Below are 7212 nucleotides of genomic sequence, written 5' to 3'. Positions count from 1 at the left end.
GGCCTATTCATTGGAGCAGGGATGACTCGAAGGCAGCTGCAGCACCAAAAAGTCCATCTTAGCATGGGTGACGACTCAAAAAACTGCAGCCTTGGAGCTGTCTGCACAACCTGAAGGCAGCTCCACTGGACAGAGTCTCTTCAGCATCCTTACAGTATATATAAACCTTAGGGAGGGAGGGGCCTTGTGAATCTGCTAAGTTTTAGGGAATTCCTGAGACTTCAGAGGTTTACTTCCTGAGTCTTCATTAGTCTCCTAGGATGGAGTGTTTCAATTCAGATAAAATTACTATACAGCAGCTTATCATTTTAATACTTCTGAGATCTGATGAAAACTTAATATTCAAGAAGTCTTGAAAGATGTTGGAGGGAGAAACCTGAGCACAAGAGGAAGATAACAGCTAATCAGCCAGCCTCAGTTTTCACTATTTGCTGAGGATCTAAATTCTAGATGCAATTGACAGCATCTTTAGCTACTTTCCTTCATATCAACAGCCTTTCCATCTAACTCCGAAAGAATGGAGGCTTGGAAGACCCTTAAATTGCAATAGAAGAATATCCTATTTCCTTGTTTCTGTCCTGTAGTTCTCCTGTGTGTGACTCTCAGGACCTAATCAGGAGAGAAAAATCACATAGCAATTTGCAGAAGTTAAATTAAAAATAAATGTGATGTTCTGGAAATGAGGAGTAGAATAACAAGAAATTAGCTATGAAGAAGTAAGAATAAGCTGAGTGTAGTGGTGCATGACTTTAATCTTAGCACTAGGAAGGTTCGAGGCCAGCCTGGTTCACATAGTGAATTCCAAGACAGCCAGAGCCACATAGTGAGACCCTGTATTGGAATTGAAAGAAAGAAAGAAAGAAAGAAAGAAAGAAAGAAAGAAAGAAAGAAAGAAAGAAAGAAGGGAGGGAGGGAGGGAGGGAGGGAGGGAGGGAGGGAGGGAGGGAGGGAGGGAAGGAAGGAAGGAAGGAAGGAAGAAAGAAAGAAAGAAAGAAAGAAAGAAAGAATAAAGGAAGAAAAAAAGGAGAGAAAAAAAGTAAGAACAGGTGCTGAAGAAATGTCTCAGTGGTTAAGAGTACTGGCTGCTCTTCCAGGGGACCTAGGTTTCATTCCCAGCACCCACACAGCAGCTCACAAATGTCTGTAACTTCAATTCCAGAGGATCCAAAGCCCTCTTCTGCCCCTGCAGTCACCAGGCACACAAATGAGCATGTACACACATGTGGGCAAAAGCAGCCATACATACACATTTTTTAAATGGGGAAGAAGTGAAGTAAGAATTCTAAAGAATACAGAAATAGCAATCACATGAGAACCACTCCATCTTCATCCTGTGAGCTGTGATCTTGACCTTTTCAGAGAGAAGGTAGAGGTGGCTCATTGGACAGCAGACAAGCCACTGTCATGCTGTAATGGCGGAACAGAATTTTGCTAGAAACTTGCCATGGAGTCTTCTAGAAATTCACCTTTTAGGGTAATAGGCAAACTGCTCACAGAGACACTCTACCCAGGGGGCTAATGGAGAGGCCGATGTCTCTGACTGCTTCTGGCCACTATGCACTGCAGAAGAGGGCCTGTGGAGAAGTGTGCTGCAGTACCTGCTCAGTGAACACTTCAGGAAGGAAAATGCAATTTCTTACGCCATTACTCTTGACTGAGAAGACTTCAGGGTCAGCTGTTGAAGGACAAATACTTTTTAAAGGCCTATATCCACTTTTCAAAGAACAGTTTGAAGGAATTAATGTGGGGCCAAGAAACAAAATAACCAGTTCACAGGTCACCAGATTTTTTTGTAAAGCAGCAAAATGACATTTCATTAAGAGACACATCCCCATGGGATCTACAGGGCATACTTTACTTTTGTATGATGGGATTTTTACTTGTTTGTTTCGATGCTACTAGGATTGGATCAGGGGCCTTGCACATGCTGGACAAGCACAGCACCACAGAGTTATACCCTAACCCTATACACTTCTATCCTATTTCACTCAGGCTGATGTCAAAATGCAAGTAAATCAGTAATGCTATATATTATAGATTATATAGATACCCATATGTGATACAGATATTTGGATGCTTCAAATGACATGCCATAAAACTCTTCTTTAAAAAAAAAGCTTTTTAGAGATTATTCATTTTTGTTTTATGCATGTGAGCATTTTGCCTGAATGTATGACTATGTACCACATGCCCACAGAGACTAAAAGAGAGCCTCGGAGCCCCTGGAACTGGAGTTACAGACAGTTGTTAGCGCCATGTGGGTTCTAAAATGTGAATCCAAGTCATCTAGAAGAACAACCAGTGCTTGTAACTGCCAAGCCACCGCTCTAGCCCCAAACACTACTTTTTTATTACATTTATTTTATTTTGGAGGGGCACATGCATGTTATGTGGGGAGGTTGTAAGACAACCTGCAGGAGTTGTCTACTTCTACCACACAGGTCCTGGGGTGTGGTGATATATTGTGTTCCTTAATAAAATTTGCCTGAAGATCAGAGAACAGAACAAGCCACTAGATTAAACATAGAGGTCAGACAGTGGTGGCACACACCTTTAATCCTAGCACTTGGGAGTCTGGATCTCTGTGAGTTCAAAGCCACCCTGGACTACATGAGATTGACTCAGTCTAGGAGAGAAACAGAGCCAGGTAGTGGTGGCACACACCTTTAATCCCAGTACTCGGGAGTTACACGCCTTTAATCCCAGCACCTGAGATCTCATGCCTTTGCTTGGGAAGCACACTTGCCTTTAATCCCAGGAAGTGATGGCTGGGCAAAGAAAGGTATATAATGTGTGAGGAGACAGGAACTAAAGCTTTTTCAGGCTGAGGAGTCCTAGAGATAAGATGTGGCTCGTTCCTTTGTCTCTCTGATCTTCAAGCAAATTTTATTAGGGTACCCAATATATCACCACACTGGGGAGCCAACTTAGGTTGTCAGGTGTGGCGGCGAGTACCCACACACACTGAACCATCTCAGTGGCCCAAATCATCACGTTCGAAGCAACTGCCAAATGAATTATTTTGCTGGACATTTAGAGTTTTTCATTTTTTTTTCACTCATGCTAAATATTGCAAAACAGAACCCATGTTAGTCAGCATTCTGTCACTATAACACTTGCCTGAGATAATGGACTTACAAGGAGAAACAAGCGTTATTCTAGCACATGGTTTTGAAGATTTTCGTCTATGATTGGCTGACTCTGTTGCGAAGCCTTCATCACAGCTGGAACAGAAATGTGAGTCAGAGCAAAGCCCCTCATGGCCGGAGACTGGTAAAGAGAGGAGAAGGAAGGAGTGCCACAATCCCATCTTTTGGCAGGCCTCATCGACCTAAGGACCTGGCTGGCACAAGACCCTCTTCCTAAAAGTCCACAATACCTCTCTCCTGGTAGTTGCATTGCATGCATGACAAGGACCAGTTAGGCACCATTTTAACTATGCCTGGATGTCATAGCTTACTTAGGACACTTCTGTTCTTTAGTTATTTGAAATGTGGCAAACAGAACAATGAACTTCAACTGTAAAAGCAACAGAGTAAGTGTTGGAAGGACTAGGAGATGGCTCAGTTGGCAGAGTGCTTGCCTACTGTTCACAAAGCCCTGGGTTTGATCCTCAGCACAGCATGAACTGGGCATGATGGTATGTATATGCCTGTAACCCCAGTAATCAAGAAGTGGTGGCAGAGGACCCGAAACTGATTCAAAGTCATCCTTTCAGCCACATGTGGAGTTTGAAGCCACCCTGGACTACATGAGACCCTGTCAGGAGTGAAAAACAAAACAAAACAAGGCAGGAGATGGTGGGGCACTCCTTTAAGCCCAGTACTCGGGAGACGGAGGCAGGTGACTCTCTAGGAGTTCCAGGCCAGTCAGGGTTACACAGTGAGACCTGGCTCAGACCACAGCAACAACGACCCACAAAAGCAAAAGCCAATCAACAACAATTCATACAGAAAACCAAACCTTGAGCTTGCTCTGTGTCAGGCGCCGGAGTCTGGGAAGTTTCGTCCTTCTCTTTGACTCTGGTGGCAGAGCCTGGTTTTGAACTGGGGGAGCTGCCCCACAGAAGGAAAACTAATGCTCATCCCCTTCCTTTAATGACTGGAGAGTTTTGATTTTTAATGGTTTGTCCTTGGAAGTATGTTCCGCAGTGCCCGCGCGTCTCTGAGTTTTCCTTCTGAAAGCTGCTGTTCCTTGGCTTCGTCCTAGATTATTCCCCGTCTCTCCTACTTCCTTTGACTTTCCCCTGTTCTCCTCATTATCCCCTTTTTCACTTACGTCTTTGAAAATCTGGTTTCTGTCCTCATCTTTTTCTTCCTTTTCTTGGACAATTCTTGGCTCCTCTCAGACCTCAAATAGCATCTGCTGTCATACTTTGAAGTTCCCTGTAAAAGGGATGATTCTAAACTCAGCCCACTGGATTATTTCTGTCCGAACGTCCTACATACACTTCAAGCCCGGAGCAAAGCTTTTCATGTATTTCACTTTCTCCCTAAATCCCACCTCCCCCTGTTTGTTTCCACTGAGCAGTCAGGTTTGTTACTTGCAAGAAATCCCGCACACAGGTGTAAGGGGACTGTGTGTCTCTCTTTCCCAGAGGTATGGAGTCCAATCAGCATTGAAAAGCCTTTGCAGCAAGGGCCACCGATTGGCTGTGTCACCTGTGTCACCTTACAGTGGGACACAATGGTGGGAATGAGATAGCATCTTGGTCAGAGAGCAGAGAGGGCTAGGTGAAGTCACATCTGCTCTTTGTAGGGGAGTCTTTTTGCATCCCTCCCCCCCTTTTTGGTTTTGAGACATCATTTTGCTATGTAGCCCAGGCAAGCCTTTGACTTGAGACCCTTCTGCTTCAGTTTTCTGTCACAACTGTTCAATGCCACACTTGGCTCCTTTCTTTTTCTTAAATTTTCACATTTTGTTATTTATTTATTTATTTGTTTGTTTGTTTATTTATTTATTGTGTGAGTGTGTGTGTGTGTGTGTGTGTGTGTGTGTGTGTGTACATGCCATGGTGCCAGTGTGGAGGTCCATTCTCTCCTTCCACTTTGTGGATTCCAGGGGTTGAGCTTGGGACAGGCATGGCAGCGGGTGACTCTACCCACTGAGTCATTTTTGCTCATCCCTGGCTCTTTTCTCTTTCCTGTCCTTCCCTCTAGCCTTCCCTTTTAAAAGTATTTTTGGTATTGGGGTCAAACCCAAGGCTTTGACATGTCAAGACAGTGCTCTCCACAGGATCTGTGTTCCCAGCCTTGTAGCAGTCATCTTGCAAAGAACTCAAGGGTTTGTAGGAGAAAGACTCCATGCCCTCCATGATATCAGGACCTCCCCATCTCTTCAAAGGGTCCACAGAACCTCCTAATACTGCCACTTTGGGGACAAAATCTTTAGTCGCATGGACCCTTGGTGACCACCAATCCATAACTCTATGTAACCGTCGCTGCTACCATTATCTAACTCAGTGCTGCCGTCAGGGGGTCACCTCCGGCATCCGTCCCGCCTCTCCCCGTCCATTCTCTTGCCAGCCCATCAGCTCACCCTCTTTGGCTTTCACACCACTATCCCATCAGCTCACCCTCTTTGGCTTTCACACCACTATCCCAGTCAGGCTCTTTTTCTTCTCGCGGCACAACAGAAACTGCTTGTAGTCATGCAGAGAATCCATCTTCCTCTTTATCTCTGGTAACAGATCCTGTTTTTGAGCTGGGTACTCGGCTCTCTGTTTCCCCTAGCTATCCTTGCAGTTAAACAGTGATTGACGTCGGCGTTCTGACTGGTGAGATGCGAGTCCCAGTCTTCCCTTCTCCCAGTTTCTTTCCCTTAGGCTGCTGGGTATACACTGTGATGCGGAAATCCATCTTAGAATGTGCAGCTGAGGGACACACCTGAGTCAGTGGCCTTGAGGCAACCTGAGACCACTAATTCAGATTCCCAATTGAGGAATGAACTTTTCTCTTATGCAAACTACTGTTGCTTGGGGCTTCTGTTACAGTAACCAATCTCAGACTAATACTCCGGGATTAGAGCTACGGCCTTTTAAGGTTAGTCTTCCGGCCTCCACTTGGAACTTCTCTGAAATATATTCAACCTGTTTTTTCCTTCATTAAAATCAGGACATTCATTGTTAAATTCAAACGTGACTGTATTACTCGGGGTTACCTACTTCTGGCTCCATTTCCTAAAGTGTGTACTTTACATTCCTCAGTGTGACAGACCAAATTCATCACACACTGGCCTCTGCAACTCTGCCTCACATCCAGTCACTCCCTCCTTACGTTCTTCAGGTCCAAGCACATGGAACCATTTGCAGCTCGACAGCATAAGCCGCGGCCATGCATCTCAGTGCATCCGAATAAGCTGTTTGCTCTGCTCAGAGGGGACCTTCCCCACCTTGAGTAGTTTCCTAGACCCGTCTGGTTTCTAGGGGTCCTTCAGGCCTCAGGCCAGCACCTCTTGGTTGCTGGGAGTTTTCCTGAGCACTCCAGGATCAGCTACAGTACCCTTGTGTTTCCAAAGTATTCTGTGCATGTCTATCAGAGCATTTCCCATCGCCCCATCTCCACCTTGTTTTCTTACCGATTGCCGGTCCCTAGCACTTGCCCCGGCACACAGCAGCACTTTAAAATACCGATTCAGGGGCCAGTGGGATGGCTGGGGGTAACGGTATTGCTGCCACGCCTGATGAGCTGAGTTTGATCCCCGGAACCCCCTTAGTAGAAGGAGAGAACTGAGTCCTCCACGCTGTCTTTGACTTCAACAAACAAATGAAAATGTAAAACATTATGAAAAATAAACTACAAGGCTCATTTAAAAAACACACTAAATAAATATGAACTTTGAAAAGATTTTCTTTTCATTACTGGGGATCGAACCCAGTGCTACCTGAATTCTGGGTTAAGCCTTTTTTGCCACTGGAGCCATAGCTCCAGCCCTGGTGTACTTATTTTGAGACAATGTTTCACTAAATTGGACAGGATGGCCTTGAGGTTCCTCTGTAGCCTAGTCTGGCCTTGAACTTTCAATCCTCTTGCCTCCGGAGTAGCTGGGATTAAAAGCAGGAGCCCCCCACCCCCTTTTTAGCAAGATTTTTAGCAATCTTGAAGTCTGTTCTACTCATCTGAGTTATTTTTTTATAGAATCTGTTTTAACAAAATCTTGCTGCTAGAAACATCTACAACCATCTCAAGTGAACTTAAGACTACTGAACAAATT

Source organism: Onychomys torridus, chromosome 2, assembly GCF_903995425.1.
Source record: "Onychomys torridus chromosome 2, mOncTor1.1, whole genome shotgun sequence".
NCBI classification, from domain to species: domain Eukaryota; kingdom Metazoa; phylum Chordata; class Mammalia; order Rodentia; family Cricetidae; genus Onychomys; species Onychomys torridus.
This window is presented reverse-complemented; position numbering follows the sequence as displayed.